Here is an 18,995-nt window from a genome sequence, read left to right on the forward strand (position 1 = left end):
ATTCTCTTCATACAATGTTGGCAGTGTGCAATAGTGGTGAGGAATTCATCATTGGAAAAACAACGAAATAAAATAATCTGCATTCTTCTAACAATGATAAGTAAAAAAAAAAAAAAAAAAAAAAAGGGTATCAAAGTAAGGTGACTATTTTCTGAACCTGTAAATAATAGAAAAAACAGTTCTCCCAAGAATCCCCGATACAGACTTTTAACAACAATTAACCCATTACTATTCTATACTATTACTGGGGCCTTTCTAAATTTGGTCTCATTTCTAAGCCTTGTGCTATTTTCTAAAGGCGTTGACATCACATACGCCTAACAGTGCAGGTTTCATGTATAATCAAATCTCTACCAAGCCTCCGCTTTCACTACTATACAGAACTCCTTTTGTCACCAAATGTTCTCATGGTACAAAATTCTTCATTTGGTCTTCCTTGACTCTTCCTATCAAGTTTCACTCAGCTCAGATGCACTAAGGAGGAGCAAATCCTTGGCCTCTACATACTGCTTGCTCAGCCCCCCTCTTCGCCCTCTGCTGGGCCTGGCTCAAAGAGATTCTAGAAGAGTCTAGAAGGATTCTAAGGGGCCTTCCCGGAGTCCTCTGAAAAGTTAGCTGCATGCTACTCAGGGCCAGCTCCCTCATCACTCAGTCTGTATCTCAGGCAGAAACACAAGCCAAATTGTTCTTTAATTATTTGTTTAGAAATACATCTCCCTATAAGAATATGAGCTCTGTGAGGGTAAGGATTGAGTCCCGTTCTTTTGAGACTCCCCAGGTACTAGCAGGTACACTGGATCATAGTCATCTTTTAATAAATATTTGTCAAATAAAGAAATCTGAGTGACGTGCCTGGCACCTGCACTGATATTCTTCAAAAAACAAAATAACCTAAAACAACAGGAGACTATCTCCATTTCAGGAAAATTCTTACATTTCTTTATCCTTTAAACATTACTCACTTCCCATCTTAGTTTTATGGTACTTTTCTATAATATCTGTGGGTGCTTATAGGATCAAGCTATTTGTAAAAGAGGATATTTTCCTAACAGAAGTGCAGACTGGTGAAAGCACTCTCTCAAGGTGAACATTTCTATACAGTCCCTTGTAGCACAAGGAGAATAGCCTTGTAGCACAGAAGATGGGGCTCAGGAAGGCTATCCTAACTGCCTTCATTCCACAGGACAAGTAAACTCTGATGAAATGGAAGAATTGAGACAATTGAACAGGTAATGGCGGGGGATGGGAGAAGAGGATAGAAGGAAGAACAAAGGGAACATCCATGGGTTACAATTTCCTTTGCTTGTGATGGCTATGAAATGAAGTATGTTGTGAGCAAATGAAGCCTCTTCCAAAAATCATACATGTCTACCAGCAGCTAACATTGGGCTTCAATTATTATGAGGTCTATGGTAGCGTGTTGATTTTTTTTAAACATCTTTATTGGAGTATAATTGCTTTACAATGGCGTGTTAGTTTCTGCTGTGTAACAAAGTGAATCAGCTATACATATACATACATCCCCATATCTCCTCCCTCTTGCGTCTCCCTCCCACCCTCCCTATCCCACCCCTCTAGGTGGACACAAAGCAACGAGCTGATCTCCCTGTGCTAGTTAGCATGTTGATTTTTAAAATTATGTGGTTTGTGTAAATGGCTCATACCACAAAGGAAGAGAAGGGGAGACAGCTAACAGACAAGTGTGAAGATTTGGAGGGGCTAATAAAAATGATTAGAAAATGGTGGAGTGCAACTAGAGATTATCATATTAAGTGAAGTGAGTCAGAAAGAGAAAGACAAATACCATATGATATTACTTATTTGTGGAATCTAAAATATGACACAAATGAACCTATCTATGAAACAAACAGACTCACACACATAGAGAACAGACTTGTGGTTGCCCGGGGGGCTGGGGGAGGGACGGATTGGGAGTTTGGGGTTAGCAGATGCAAACTATTACATGTAGGATGGATAAACAACGAGGTCCTACTGTATAGCACAGGGAACTATATACAATATCCTGGGATAAACCATAATGGAAAACAATATTAAAAAGAATGTATGTATGTGTATAACTGAGTGACTTTGCTGTACAGCAGAAATTAACACAGCATTGTAAATCAACTATACTTCAATTAAAAAAAATTTTTTTTAATTGAATGTGTTGACCAAAAAAAAAAAAAAAATGGTGGAGGGCTAAATGTAGCATATATCATACTTCCTGATACTATCTGATGACCTAGCAGCTACAGCACCCACAAGACGTTTAGCAGGGAGGAATAAGATGAAAACTTGAATGGTACTTGTGTAACAAAGAGAAAATGGGAACGTTAATTGAGATTTATAGAGAAAGACTGTTCTGATATGTGTTAAATAAAGGAAAAGGGGGTAATTGGCTACTTTGAAACTTCTAGAGAATGCATCAAATATTCGCTCCCAGAGTGGGCGCCACCCAGTGGATGTGTGACCAGTTCGCCAACTGGTGGTAAGGAAACAAAAAGAGTTTCAGCGGTAATAACTCAGTACAAACCAAGGGCCATGAAAAGTCTTGCCAACAGCATTTTTCTCCACCTTCTTCTCGCCTTCTTAGTTGATGATCCCAGTGAAGGGTTTTTGACAAGGGATGGACAGTTCTGTAGAACAAATGGAAGTGTTCAGGGAAACACTATCCATCTAATTAAAAGTCAGATTCAAAAAAATAATGCAGGAAAATATCAAAAGATTAAGCTCTTGGCTCACAGTTGGAGATGGATTTTTGAGATGGTCACAGAAGTAGTCTGGAATGGAAAAAGGAAAAGGGATACCAAAGAAGGAGGGCCATTGAAGAGAGCAAAGAGGAGAGACGTCAGTCAATACAGCCAAAAGGGAGTAGAAGAGAAGCCCAACACTCATTTACAACACTGAGGCACTCATCAATGGGGCAACAGCTTCATGGCCATCCTCTGTGAACTAGCTAGAAAAGGAAGTTTACCAGATGGAGAAAACCAGAAGGATACAGGAGGAGTGACTCTCGGGAGTTTAAAAAAAAAGTTAGAAAAGGTGAGCATCCGGAGTCCAAGAGAAAGGGAAGATTATTCATAGGCCTGGGCAAAGTCAAGAGATGAAGGAAGGAAGTCTTTCTTCCTGTGCGGGGTCGGGGGAGCAGCAGTGGCAACCTTTATCGCTAGGTTGAAAGGGGAATTAACAGAAACAAAACTACAGTTTATAGTGATGGTAAGTAACACTGGGGAAATCTGGTTCCTCTTTCTGTGAGTGGAGAAAGAGGTCAGGAGAGGTACTTGGCACTGAAGGATAGTATAACCTTGAAAGGACTGGCTCAAAGAGGACAAGAGAATGTGTGTGTGTGTTGGGGGGGCTACAGAAGTCATTTTTAGTCAAAAAGGAATAGCAAAAGCCTCTCATTTAGAGAAAAGGGGGGCTATAAGGAGCTCAGAAATGAAGGCGAAACCTCGACGTCTAATGAGAACACACTAGATGTAACATGGCAATTCTAGAAGAGCAGTCAACCTCAAGAGCCCCATGAGCAATCCAAACCACAAGACCAAGCTTTCCTGGGGTATCCTGCCTGCGGCTATACATCCCATGTAGATGTCACAAGCCAGGAATGATCCCAATTTACTAAGTCCAGAATTGCCTGCTCCCCTTCCTGACCCCATGTTCGTCCTCCTGCCTCCCATTTCTCGCTGGGAGGCTATGGCATCAAACCTGTTGAAATTTCTCACGGACAATTACTATTCATTCTGACACTCTCTTTTAAGTCCTAGCCTGCTTATTGAACTTTCTATAGTCTGGGGAACAAACTGTAAAAAAAAAAAAAAAAAGCCATCCATACGATGATAATCCTTTTCATGCTGAGAGTCAAACTCATCTTACTACTGGAAACACTAAAAGTTAATGCAAACCCTATGCTGACACAAGAGAGCTGTTATGTACATCACCACTTTTCTTTCATCTCTGCCCCTATGGAGGCCAGGACGGGCCACAGAATCAGGGATGGAATAAATGGAGGTACTTAAAAGGGCAGAATCTAGAGGATTTTGTGGGGAAAAAAAAACCAAAATAAAACAAATAGGTATTCCCTAGATTGAGTTTCATCCTCAGACAAAACCTTACAATCTTTGTACGCTCTTATTATTATATCTCCTGATTTTCTAAGGTTAAATGAACCTCAATAAATTTTAAAATCATGAATAAAAAGCTGAGAAACTAGAATTCTCGAGACTCGGTCAAGAAAACACGTCATGTTTTGTTTTAGATGTGCCAGTAGGGACAGACAGAAAACGCTTAAGAAAATTGTCATTTTACCAATATATGAAATAACAGGTTACAAAGCAGCATTACCCAAAGTGTGTTCTTTGGAGTATTAAACCAAGAGATGACTCAAAAAAAACCCTACAGTTCTTGGAATCTATTAAATTTAGGAAATGCTGTAGACGTACCATATGCCCCTCTTGAAGTTTCGATACAAACATGAAAGGTTCTGAAAAGTCCTGCAGGAGAGGAACTTATTTAATGTTGTTCAACCCAGCTTTTCCTGAACTTACTGGACCACAGAATTTTCTCCCTGTCTCCTGAAAATGTGTTTTGTACTAGACAGTACTAAAGCCTATACTGGTCCCCACACAGTTTATCACATACACTAGGGAGAAGTTTGGGTGGCCACAGACCTGTCAAGAATTCTGCTGAGGAAGCTGCCCCCAAACCAGGAATGTGAAAAGGAAGAGGGATACTGAAGACAGAGGGCCACTGAAAGCGACAGAGAGCAAGGACACATGTCAGTCAACACAACCAAAGGGAAAGGGGGTGCCGGGCATGGGCCAACCTTCTTGGCTAAGTAAACTCTAATGGCACCTGCGTCTTCAGCTCTATGCTGTTTCCTTTCAAAGCCACCAGTTTCCGTGGCTGGGACAAAACAAATGACTGTTGAGATCTTTTAAAGAAGAATTTAAAATAATACAGTGCACCAGATTTCATTTATAATGAAACACAGCAATCTTGATGGAAGCCACGGTGCGAATAATGGAATTAATCTCTCATGTTTCCTTGTTGGTTTTACAAAGCCACCCGCTCAGTACTGTGCCATCCGTAATCAGGCCGGATGAAGGCAATCACGTAGTAAATGTCAACACCCGCTGTGTATACAGTACTGCCCAACTATCACAGTTCTTTCACATCCAAGTCTTTGACCCTTACAACAACCTTGTGAAGCCTGTGGTTGTGTTATTATCTATTTACAGATGGCGAAACAGGATTAGAGGGGATCATTGCCATGAACACCTCATATACAAATAGAAGGGACTCTAGTAACTGCTTGACAAATTGATGAGCAAAAAGTCCAGGCCAAATACTCAATGACATGAGTTTGGGGAAGCAGCAAGGTGCCATGGGGAGAATGGTGACCTCTGCCTAAGAAGATGGGGGCTCTGTGATCCAGGCAAACAGCTTGGCTTCACTGGGTCTCAGTTTGCTTCCCAAGCAAATGAGGATAATACTTACCCTACCTATAATGGGATCATTGAGATGACCCCCACAAAATGAGGTTTATTAAAGTACTTTACCAATTTTCATGCATTCTGCAAATAGAAGAGATTTTATTTCTCTCACAGTGGTAGAATACGATGGTAGTATTTTCATGTCTGTGCAATCTGAACCCTGCTTCAGATGCTTTAGCCCCCATCATACAGTGAGTGCTACAGTAGTTGTGTTTAAGTGCAAATGCTAATAAACCAGGGCTGGACCAGATACTTTCTGAGCCACTTGCTTCAACACCTTGTAAACAGGAGGAGCTAAAGCGATGGCAATTATTACAGTTTAACTTTGGTTTCTCATCTGTACTAAAAGGTTACATTTCTATCCCCAAACCATTAAAACTTCATGAGTTTTTTTCTCCTAAGAGATGCTAAGTTTTTATTTTGCCAAGTAAGCGCATTTTTAAACCCCTCCATCTATAAAAATGATTTCTCATTTTTTTAGGTTTTTTTTTAAATTAAGAACACAATAAACTGCACGTATTTAAAGTGTACAATTTGATAAGTTTTGGCATACATATGCACCAATGAAACCATCACCACCATCAAGATAATGAAATTATCCACCAGCTCCAAAGTTTCCTCATACCCTTTTGTAATCACTCCCACCTGCCCCCTCACAGCTCCCCCACTCCAAGCAACCACTGATCTGCTTTCTGTCACTATAGATTGCTTAGCATTTTCTAGAATTTTATATAAATGGAATCATACAGTATGTACTTTTTTGGGGGGGTTTGGCTTTTTTCACTTAGTGTAGGGTCATCTGTGTTGTTCACTATATCAATAATTCACTCCTTTTCACTATTGAGTACAACCCAACATATGGATACACCACAACTGATTGATCCATTTACCTGCCGGTGGACATTAGGGTTATTTCCAGTTTTTAGCTATTACTTACAAAACTGCTGTAAACATTCATGTACAAGTCTTCATAGGGACACATGCTTTCTTTTCCCTAGGAGTGGAATATCTGGATCAAATGGTAGGTGTATGTTTAACATTTTAAGAAACTGCCAAACTGTCTTCCAAGATGTTTGTACCATTTTACACTTTGACCTACATGTATTATGAGAGTTCTAGATCCTCCAAAAACTTGCCAACACTTGGTATAGTCAGCCTTTTTAACTGCAGCCATTCAAATAGGTGTGTAGTGGTATCTCATTGTCTTTTTCATTTGCATTTTCCTAACGACTAACGATGTTGAACATCTCTTAATGTGCATATTTGTCATTTGTATATCTTCTTTAGTGAAGTGTTTGTTCAAACCATTTGCCCATTTTTTCTCTGTTGTTTGTTTTCTAATTATTAAAAACCCCAGTTTTTTTAACAGATGGTACAAGACTGGTAACTAAGAACTCAATCAAAATTTTACATAATTCATGGGTACCCAAGAGGATAAAAACTTCACAATGATTATTTCCTAAAACCTATGGTGAACTAAAATATTCTCTAAATGTTATGACAAACTTGAAATTCTTCTAAAGCTTGAAAAGAACTTTATTTTTTATCAGTATTGCTGCTAAGTCTACACAAGTTCAGAACTTAATAAAAAAGTAATTATAGGGCTTCCCTGGTGGCGCAGTGGTTGAGAGTCTGCCTGCCAATGCAGGGGACACGGGTTCGAGCCCTGGTCTGGGAGGATCCCACATGCCGCGGAGCGACTAGGCCCGTGAGCCACAATTGCTGAGCCTGCGCGTCTGGAGCCTGTGCTCCGCAACAAGAGAGGCCGCGATAGTGAGAGGCCCGCGCAACGCGATGAAGAGTGGCCCCCACTTGCCGCAACTGGAGAAAGCCCTCGCACAGAAACGAAGACCCAACACAGCCAAAAATAAAAATAATAAATAAATAATAAATTTAAAAAATTAAAAAAAAAAAAAAAAGTAATTATATTTCCATGTATTCTACTAGTACCTAAACCATCTTAGTTCCTCCTCAGTGCATTAGCTGAAAATCACCAAAGTTTCTGTCTCTAAACCACATTTCACACTTTGTACTAATTATATTCTAATCCCATAAGATCCCATTTTCCAAAAATAATTTTTTTATGTCAGACGTGTGCCTACATTCAAAAAGTGACAAAGGCCAAAAGCTCTGTCACGTTGTTTGTGCAAACAGTCACAGCTAAAATGTGATTTGCAAGCATGAAGAAGAATTCTCCTTTAAGATCTGTAGAGCAGGCTGGATTTGAGGGCTGCTACGGGCTTTCCTTTGAGGAAAAGCAGGCCCAGTTCTGCTGTGCAGGGCCATCGGTTCGCAGCTCAATTGTTACAGTTGATGTGGGTTTCCTTTTAGATGCCTGGAAAATGACTCTGCTGACCACATCCACATTCTGAAATACTTTTTGAGAACTTGTAACCAAACTGCAGGAACTGACTCATTTTGCAGTGCCCAGCTACCACACAATCGTACCAGAATAGACTCCAGTCAAAAGCAGAAATAGCAAGGTCTTAGAACACAGGCAACAAATTGCCTATTTATATGGGGGAAGAAAGGGGGAAGTCCCAGGGTGCATGGGGCAAAACGGCTCAAGCCCCGAGAGACCATGAGACGTGACCAGCCTGAGAGGAAGGACCGAACAGAACACATGACTTCACGGGCAATATATGTGCTTCCCTCAAAGCTAGAAGTCATAGGCTGATAGAAAAGGAACCTTAATGTCTAGCTCTCCATAGTCCACCTAGAAAGTAGATTCAGTTGAGAGAGATGCATGCAGGAGGATTTGCGGGGAGATGGTGTCTTGAATGCCCATTCCTGAATTCCTTGCTCAGGAAGTCAGCAGCATGCCCCTCATCTCCCAGGAGATGAGCAAAAATGGACATCCTATCAGGGATGCCAGAAAGAAGTCAGGCCAGGGCCCGGGGACACCAGGGCTTAGGACCAGAGAGATTTGCCAGCACCCTGAGGCTCCCCTACATCCTTCGTTATCCGTTTCTACATCTTTCTCAGCTCCCAACGCGGTTCATCCAAGTGGGTCAGCTTCCTCATGATGTGCGAACTCTCACTCCCTCTCTCAGTGCAGAGTTCCTACCTTAGGTGGAAGATGGAAAGGAGTAAACTAGGCCCTCCTCCACGAAACACTTTATGTTCCCAAGGTACTGATTTCTCCTCCCCACAAGTGAAACTGTCATTCTCTCAGTCAGTTTCAGCCAGAGGAGGTAAGGAAATCCGGTCCAGTTGAACTAAACTATAAATGACAAAAGCAATAACTCTTTTCTGCAGGTGGCTCCCTGGCTAAAAGAATATGAATGTTAACCCAAATGCATAACTAACTAGTCAGGCTAGGTCAGGCTAGGTGATAAAAGTTAGATGGGAAGTCTCAGGTGATGTAAAGTAAGATAAACCTGGACCATACCTCCAAAGAGCTACCAAGTCCCTGCTAAGCCCTGGTTGTTATCAGGCCTGGTGACATGGTCCAAGGTTGATAAAATGACCTATATATACATTTTATGTCTCACCTCACTGAGGCCATGTCTCTTAACATGTAAACTCCCAGATAACAGAAATTATACCTACACCTTATACAAAAGGTAGGACTTTTAATATCAGATTATGAGAGTAAGAGAATGACAAGGGGCTGCAATTCATTTACACCAATCAACTCTATCTTTAAGAAACTGCAAAAGTGTTTTCTTCCCAACTGGTCAACTGCTTTTATTTTCCCATGATCCCCTTCTGCCTCCAATTGTGAAAATGAACACTGTGTGACACGACTTTTTAACCCGTATCAAACAATAAATTTTCATACAGAATTCTAAGAGGGAACCTATCAATTGATTGAACAGAAAACTAGGGGCTACAAAAACCATTTTGAACACAGAATTACTTAAAAACCACGCAGTTCAAAAGTCTAAACTATTTCTCACCGAGTGTAAAATCAGCGAAGACACACCCCATCAAAAGTGCGTTTGGGGCAAGTATAAATAGAATCGAAGCATCCCACTGCTAGAAAACTGAGTAACCTCACGCCTCTGAGGAATAGATACGACAGGAAAAAATTACCCACTTTTGGATCTTTAGCTGATAAGGAGTTGATAGCTCAACTTTATCTTTCTTTACCAAGGTTTTCATATCATAATTTAAATGAAAAAAGTAGCATTTTCCCAAAAGAGTGCCCTGCACAACTTGTACACACTCTGGGCATGAGGGACAATGGGCTGGACTCTCCAGGTTCCCTGCAGAAATCACCTGTCCCTTCGGAACACCATCCTCCTTCTCTTCTGTTATCGTCTCCCACCTTCTAGCAGCTTCTTACTATGGCCAACAGGGCCCTACGCAATCTGCAATTCACTACACCTCCAGACCTCATCGACTACTTTCCCACGGGTAAACCTCTGCACAAATATCACAACATCAGAGAGGACTTTCCTGTCAGCCCTAGATAAAGCAGCTCTTTCCCGGGCCCCTGGGTACGACCCTCTGTTGGACCAGGTTTTATTTTTTCTCTCTAGCACCTTCTAACGCCTGGCATCTACTTATTGGTTCAATCACTGTCAGCCTGCCCCCTCCATGCAATCAGGGACCTTGTGCACTGCTGTATTCCCAGACTAGGAACACCATCTGGCATGTAGTAGGTATGCAATACATTTTTGTAAAGTGAACATCTCCCACCTGATAGCTTGGCCAATTGTTCTGCTACAAGCTTATGAGGTCTGGTTGGCACCTGGGACACTTTTTGTTAACATCTTATCAAATACCCCATACTTCAAGGGCCAGGTGGACAGTGTGAAGAGAAATTAGGCAGGGGTTGGGGAAGAAAGAACAGTTTCTTTATACTCTCCCTGCTCCCCAAGGGTAGAAGATACAGTAGAATCTTTCAGAAAAGGTAGAAATTTACTACCTTTATCGACCTAACTTGTCACAAACAGTCCTTACTTGATCTAGCTCAGAGAGAAAGAGCCCTGAGATCGGGAGCCATCCTTTTAGAGGTTGAATGATTTTGTTTTTAAATTTACATTCACATTTCCTTCCATTGGGCCGTATATACCTACTGTTGATGTAGACTTTGCATTTCATGCTAAAAGATATAAAGCATTTTCATCGCCTTTGTTGTTGTGGCCAAACCTGTATCAGAAAACACACAGACAAAGTTTGTGCCATTACAAAGAGTTTGAATGGTTAGTTACGTGTTTTTCAAAAACTATGCAAAATAACACCCAAGTTTAAATCACTGCTAAATCACACGTAAAGATGATGACCCAGTCTGCCTTGAGGAATAGTATTCCTAACTGCAGCATGGTACCAAGTAACACTTCTTGAAGAGTTAGTAGTATAAATCCTCCTCCCTATCCTCATCTCCCCCAAAGAGAGGGTATCCCTCATTTTTCCCACCTTTACTTGGAGATATTTTCAAAAACTCATAATAAATTTAATCGAGGGCAGAACAGGACTTTTTACCTCCACATTGGCTTAAATTCTATTTACAAATGATTTTCCAAGACATCGTTGTGGAGGCCTTTGTTGTCTCTTAATTTTCTTCAGAGAAATGAGTCAAAAGCTTGGGGGAATTCTTAGACCGGATTTACTGACAGATTCCCTACTATGAGCCCTTCTTCCACCACCATTAAAAGAAGAAAGAAAAAACGTTTCTCTGCATTATTTTCCTGTCATGAGCCCTTTTTTCCCCCTTACTTTAAAAAAGAAGTCCGGCTGCCAAAGGAAGATGCTTAAAGTCTTTAATGAATGTCAGTCTGTGAAATGTGCCTTGCCTCCAAGATGGCAAAGGATCAAATAAAAGATGTAGTCACTAAGGTGAAAGGAACAAAGAGTGAGTTGGTAGTTACTCCTCCTTCCTTCCCCTAATGGACCCTCCACCCCGTCCTTTCTTTCATGTGTCTGCAGGTAGGCGTTGAATGAGTTACACGAGAATACGGATAAATGAATGAATGAATGAATGAAAAAATGAACGAATGAAGACAGATATGCTTAATATATCCTTCCATGGGCAGGCTCAGTCCAAGGCCAAGAGAATTTTTAAAGAGATTTCTAAGCACTCAGAACCCACGGGCTACGGTGACCTGCCCTTGCCTTCTAAACCAAATTCTTAACCTCTATTTGAAAGAGGAGGAAATTCTCAAGGTGAAACCCCTTTCCCATATTCTGAAAATTAACTCCTCATCCAAACAAAGGGCTTTATGCACATAGATGGCTTCTTATAATTCTTTACTTACAAATTCTGCCCCTCTAGATTACACCCAGAATGAGATGGAGATAGAGGAGAAAATATTAGTAATCACAGATTCTTACTCATCTTATTTTCTATGGATGAATGCTATACCGATAGAAGAATCTCCAGAAAGGCTGATGAAAGTGCATCCTTAGGACCCGAAACACATACTTCTCCCTTCCACCCTCATTTTCAAGTGAAAACATTAGAGAAAAAAATAGGGGAAGTTACATGAGTAAATGTGTTAGTGCATGAGATCAACTGAAAACAAGGAATTCCCCTCTTGGACTTCAGTGGCCTAATTAAAACTCATAAAACACAAATGACTAAAACTGTTCCCAGAGATCTGTGTAATAAGAAGCAGAAAAAGTCAATTTTGTATTTCAATATTGAGAGGGCCAGGCCTGGAAGATGTGACACTTCACAGAATAGAGATGAGAAGACCATTTCTGAGACTTTCAAGTTCAGTCACCTTTTATTCTGCTTTTCTGCCAGAAGTACTTACCATCTGTACTGGTGACATCTTACTTGGATGTAGATTCTGGTCCCACAGCTTATCAGCTGAGTGGCCCTAAGCACATTCCTTTACCTCCCTGTGCCTTAGTGTCCTCATCTATGAAATGGGCATAATAATTGCACCAATGGGTTGTCAAGAGGATTAAACAGGTCAATGTGGGTAGAGTACTCACAACTGTGCCTACCCAGAACATGGGAAGTGTGCCAGAAATGGCAGCCACCATTATCATCACTGTTTTGCTTAATCTGGTGTGAAGAAAAACATATAGCTTAGAATGGATCCACATGCTTTGAGACTAAACTGAAGTCTGTTCCCGAAAGGATCTGGGAAGGAACTCAATCAAGCGTGTTAAGTTCCATTATTCCAGGGACCACAGTATGTGCTTTACATGTGTTATCTCATGCCACAGCCCTGGAAGCTAAATACTGATGCTCCATTCTCTGGGGCTTACGGACATAAATGGGATAACTTACTCAGCTAGCAAGGGGCCAAGTGAGCTTAAAGCACAAGTCTACTTATTTCCAAAGCCTGGGCCTCTTAGGGGGCAAACACATCAATGGATGCTGTGAACAGGTACCGTCTTGGGGTCATATGAACCACTGTCACATACTTGATACTCACTGGAAAATGTCTGGATGTCTGGAGGTTTTTTTCAGGTAATCAGAACTTTGAAAGCACCTTGTAACGTTTTGCTGGGCCTGTACAAAGTCACTCAGTTTCTCTCATTGTTAAGAACTCTAGTCTCACTTTATATATATCACACAACTAATTGAGAGAAATCAATGGGTTTTCATTTGAAAAGTCTTTATCCATCTGCTTTAAGAAAGGTGGGAAAACTAAGCTTTCTTCTAATACCACCACCAGCCATGGGCTTTCAGTAAAACAGGTGCTTAAGGAGAATTAAACTCTTCCAAGGCAGAAAGGGAAGATCATTTAAAATAAAACCTTAGATTGCCTTTCATAATCAATGACTCCATCTTCTACCTTAAAGTAACCAGTTACACTTCGTTTTTAAGCAAGTTATTACTTTGTTAGATTGACCGTTTAAAAGAAAGCAACTAGAAACTATTTTGCTATTAAAATATAGCTAAGAAAAACAAAATGTCTCAACTATATTGACTTAACAAAAGTATTTTATATTCAACTTTTATATGCATCTAATCTGTTTTAAGAATTTAAAGAAAATCAACTCTGTGAGCATTCTAATGATGTATATACATGACCACATTATTTATAGTTAATAATATCTATGTATTTTTCAATTTTATATTTTAGATTAACCTAAATACTTTGGAATGTATAAACTAGAATAAATATAGGGTAGAAAGACAATAGGTTACACAGCTGAGAATTTAAGAACTTGAGCCAGGAAATGTCCAAGATTAAATCATTTACATTCTTTAATATGTAGAATGATTGTTTTATACTAATTTTTTTTAAATTTTTCAAAGGAAAAGAATAGCAAGTAGGCGAGTTTAAGATGTTTTCACTGGAATAAATGTTATGTATTGTTCTCCAATTCCTTATCTAAATTGAAGGTAATTCATAAGATACAAAAGTATTTTACTTCGCATGTTTCCCTTAGTAATTTAAAATTGTCTTGATTTTAAAAATACTCAATGATTATATTCAAATTTGGCTAAGTTTCCTCTCCTGAATGAAGACATGGGTTCTCCAAATTCTGATTGCACAATCGAAACAGTTTGTTTAAGAAAAAGAAATTCTCGTGGTTGTGAATATAAAAATAACTAACAGTAAGAAAACTCCAATGGGCAGAAAAAATTTCATTATTTATGATAGTCTGAGATTGATAGGAGGGAATGAGTTTGAATAAGGAGATCAAAGAGAAATAAATCTAGGACCCTTACATTTGTTCAAAGATAACATTACTGCTAGTATTTGACTGAAACGCCAAACAAATAAATAAGTAAAACATATAGTATGTCAGACAGAGATAAGTGCTAAGAAGAAAAATTAAGCAAGATAGTGGGATAGGGAAGTTGGGAAGTAGAATGGGGAGGTTGCTATCAGCTTGGAATGAATTTTTATCCTTAGAAATATAGAGGTATTGGAGAGACATCTTATACACTTCTTTGAGAAGTATTGTTAAAAGTATCCTTTTGTGGATTCAGGGTCATGCAGCACAAGGTCCACAGGGACCCTTGCTGTGTCCAGTGTGGCTCCCACGCCAAGGAGTTCACTCCCTCTGCAGTGACCCGTGTCCTTCTCAGAGCCCAGACCTCCTGCTGGGTTAAGGGCCCAGGAAATGTCTCCAGAAAGAGACTCTTCCCACTATTCCAGATCATTTCCTTGGGGCGGAGGAAAGAGTTGTTTTGTGCATCTTCATTTTTCAAGATAAAGAAGTCAGGCTGACTGCTGATGGAGATCCTGTTGGGAAGCCTATAAAGAGATAAAGAGCCTCTCAGAGCCCTGGGACACCCACCCTCCCACCGAGGAAAACCTGTTCTAAGCATTCTTCGGAAGGCCCCTGGTAATGACCATGGTGGTGATGTCTGATGACACCAGGAGCCGGGTGACTAGGAATAAACAGCTGAAACGCCCCTGTGACTCAGTCAAGAGTTCCAGTGCCACATGTTCAGGCCTCCCTCATACCTGAAGCAGACTCATTAAGAGCAAACCTCAGCCAGACTGCTTGCTTCCCAATCTTGGCTCTACCGCTTCCTGGCTGGGACACTTTGGGTAAGTTGCTTCACCTCGTTTCTCCATGTAAAATGGGGATTAAAAACCATATTGGCCCTCTTCGGTTTTTGTGAAGATTAAGTAAGTTAATATATGTAAAGCATTTTATACCAAAACACATCTACTGAGCATCTGCCATGTGCCAGACACTGTTCTAGATGCCAATGATTCGTTTAGAGCAGTGCCTGGCATATAACGTGAGCTCAACGTATACCAGTAATGAGAGGTCTACAAATCCTTATCTCACTCTCAGATTGATTATTATGATGATGATTTTATAAAGATAATAGGGTAACTATTCTATCTATATAAAACTCCAGCAGTCCATGATCAAACACATTAATAATTTCTACAGTAAAACATAAAAACATCCTACTAATTGGGATAAATAAAGACTATAAACACTGGCTTCATGTCAGTTTAGGTCAGGATTTGCTACCAAATTTTTTACATTAAAATCTTTTGGTTTTCAGACCTTTCTGGATTTCAGAAGCGAGCGATGGTGGACCTATATAGTAAATACGGGGCAAAACCCACTGAAGTCTTCTTTTCCTTTCTAACTTCTGGACATGCTGATGACCAAATAAACAGTCAAAACCATTTAGGAGTAGAAAATAGGAAGCCCTTCAGGCATGGGAAATCCACAACTGCATATTTAATCTATGCCAAATATAATCTAAACAATTCCTCCTCCCCTCCAAATAGAGTGTGCCATAAGCTTCTCAGTCAACCAATTCATTTCCACAAACAACAGGTCTCAAACAGTCTTTAAGGGTTTTTCAAAGTAACTTTTGAATATAGGATAATATACTTAAGTTTTACCACTATTTGAATAGTACAACCCTATCTCTCCTATGGAAAAAAGACAAGCTATTAAATGATTTAAAAAATTGACTTAAAAACATAGACCTTCAAAGAATACAGGATGCCCTGTAGTCCATCTAGGGGAGATGAATAAACGTTATGCCAAAGTGGTAAACTATCCTGCTACCGAAGGAATTTTCTCCACATTGCATTTAAGGAAATATTTGCAGCTCTTGAAGAGCTATACAATAACTAGTTCAAGATGTTTGCACTGCTGGTCAGCACTGGATAAAGGATTTGCACAAACGCATGGAAACCGACTTCTCTTGCCTCTTCATTACCCCCATATGTTGTTATTTATCTTCCCCAGCTTCTCTGACCCCTTTCCACTTATTTTATACTCAAGTAGTGCTTTGTTCATGACCTATGTTTACCACTCCCATGGCGATCGGTACACAAAGGCAAGTCAGGAAGACATGGAACGAACGGAGATACTTATATTGCTTCATGGTTTTTTTCCCCTTCTCATTATCCTCCTACTCAGTGAGACTGTAGTGGGAGGTCTGAATGACATTTGCAAACCGAGAACTTAAAGCTACATTTCAACACCCAGCCCCTCAGTTGTTATAGGAACAACACTATGAGGCTTATCTAGGTTCTGACAAACAGCCACTTGTTCCGCTAGTGATTAAAGTTCCCGCTTCCAATCAAATATATACACATACACATATCCATACCTCGAAACATTTAGTTGGGCAGAACTGTATACCACACCAAAAATGTAAATACAAGCCCAAAGGGAAAGTGTTTATATTCCCAGATTTGCAAATATCAATAGTACTTAAGAGAAGTTATTCTGAGGTCTGTCCCTTGACCTGAGTTCCTTCCGTTTGTAGCTTTACGTACCCACCAAGACAAAGACATGTGCATACCATTAATGTCTTTTAACAAAGTATACAAAACTTTTAAGACTCTCCATAACCCCAGAGAATTCAGGGCAATGCTCTGTTATTTATTTTACATGTATTTTTTAAAATTAATAAATTGTAACAGAGAGGAGCACAAAGAATTGAAAACATGAAGATCTAAAGAAATGCTTTTGGAATATACTTTTTAGCATTTACTGTTTCAACCTGCTTCTGTCATATTTTTGTCATTCAAAACAATGGCTTCTAAATGGATGAGTAAAACCTAAAAATTACATAGAGGCTTTTTTCCATTAACCATGGCAGTGTTTAGACAGATTATTAAATCACCATGTTTCTCCCAAGTATTTCCATGAAATACAGAGCTGAAAACAATCGTGAATCACTGAACACAAACTAGCAATCAGATATAAATTACCTGTAAATATCTTAATGTTTTGTCACCACTTTTCTGTCTTCAAGACTTTGAAACCTATAAATCCATGTACTTCCAGAAAAAGAGTAGCATTTTTCCATATCCTTAGCCACACTTTAATTAAGTCAAATAACTTGTAATATTAACAAGTTTGGATCACCAGTCTGATTTACTGGAGGACCTGCCCTTAACGGCCATGCTTACCTTGCTTTTTATCTATTTCTTTGAAAATAAATACTTCTACAGAAGTCTTGAGAGCTATTAGTCTGAGAAAAATGCTCTCAAAAATTCTCAAAGTATATAAGCAGGAAAAAAAGACCAATTAACAGATCCCACTAGATTCATCTTCCTCCCCTCCACCCTCATCTCACTCTAGTGCCAACAAGAGAAACTGTAGAACTGCTATCCTGTTTTTTATTATACATTTTCCCCTTTCGAGTTAAGGATTTCAAGATTTTGAAAGAAACAGAATGAAAACCCAAAGTCAGAAATGCAGATTCAACTCTCAATTTGAAATAATGTACTTTAAAAAGTAAATAATATTGTATCCTCTATAACCCTAAACTTACAATTCTGTCACTAATAGTTTTAACTATATATATTCATATTCATAAAGGGAGATCACCAAAATTACCTACATGTTTGCTAGCAGTTAAAGGACAAAATATCTTTCCATCTGATTCTATAAGTGGACATCACATGATTACTTCTATTGACCAATAAGAAACTGATAAAATCAGGTAGCCACCCTCCATTCTAGTTTTATTTTCTTATTTTATTCAACTTTTCCACCACAATCATTCTTAAGAAGCCAAATCTAGAAATCAGACACTCATGCCTAATATAACATTGTGTTTCCTTACAGTTTATGAACAAGAACCTATTATATATATATATATATATATATATATATATATATATATATATATATATATATATAAAACACAATTACTCAAAGCATTATTGTATTTTTCTGGAAATTTAAACATAGGGGCAGCTCAGATTTAAGATTAGAAAACTGAATTTAAGGTTCCGGAGAAAGAGAGACACAGGCACACCAGTTAAGAACTGCTAATCATGATATCTCGAAACATCTCTCAAAAATGAACCATGTAGAAATAAACCACCCTTCTACTGTACTAATGTAATCAAAGAGAACAGTCTTAAAATTCATGACACAAGTGTAAAAAAAAAATCTGTTACCATCTTGATCTGCCTTTCACAATCAGTAGGAAATTTTTCCAATGCATTTCTTAAACTATCATTTTGTAGAGCTCTAACTAAATTCTTGACATCCTAGTGTAGAAGGACGGAAAGGAGGGCAAGTTGACTAATTCTGAAAACATCCCTTTAAATATCTATCACACATACTGTTCAGACTAAATGGAAATCTATATCCATGGAATGTTAATGCCACAACTCTACCAGAGAATCCATTTTTATTTTCTTCCCCCTCATAAAAAGAAAAATGTGGCGGGGGGTCGGGGAGCCAAGCTAGCTGTATTACATATATTTGGCTAACTGGTAACACTCAGCTCATCTTTGTTAATTACCTGGCTTCTTCTCAGCCTTTATGCTGTATTCTTGGGCTGCTCCTTTTTTAGAATTCCTCACTCTGTTTATGTGTTCTTTGGTTCAACACAGTTGTTAGGGGTCTGTGAACAATTTTACAATTCCCACACACACCATATGATATCTATTAGGGAGCAATGCCACTTTTCACTTACCAATTCTGGATAAAGCAGTATTTCCTGGTGACAGAATGCTGCTGCTTCCGTTCGCTAAAACTCCCTCTTCACAGCTTGATAAATCTGATTAGAAAATGTCTTTGTTCCAGATCACACGAGGCGCTTTGCTTTTTTCCTACGAAAGTTTTCTAAAGAGTTATCTGCATTTCATTCCTGTGACAAAACGAATAAGAACAAGGGGGGTAGGG

At 39.3% G+C, this 18,995-nt stretch overlaps 2 long non-coding RNA genes across 3 annotated transcripts in view; one reads left to right on the forward strand and one right to left on the reverse strand.

The window, feature by feature from the left end:
• Nucleotides 1-18,995, forward strand: part of LOC309621214 — a 632,915-nt gene that overhangs the window by 366,581 nt on the left and 247,339 nt on the right. The window lies entirely within an intron of this gene.
• LOC309621177 overlaps nucleotides 1-18,995 on the reverse strand; it is a 147,348-nt gene that overhangs the window by 53,175 nt on the left and 75,178 nt on the right. The window contains exon 4 of one of the 2 annotated variants that reach the window (XR_014239784.1): nucleotides 18,787-18,960. This is a non-coding gene — a long non-coding RNA (uncharacterized lncRNA). Of the gene's footprint in view, nucleotides 1-10,518; nucleotides 18,961-18,995 lie in introns of both variants that reach the window. The other variant, XR_014239785.1, reaches the window with a different exon arrangement.

This window comes from Balaenoptera borealis (assembly GCF_965194805.1).
Source record: "Balaenoptera borealis genome assembly, chromosome: X".
NCBI lineage: Eukaryota > Metazoa > Chordata > Mammalia > Artiodactyla > Balaenopteridae > Balaenoptera > Balaenoptera borealis.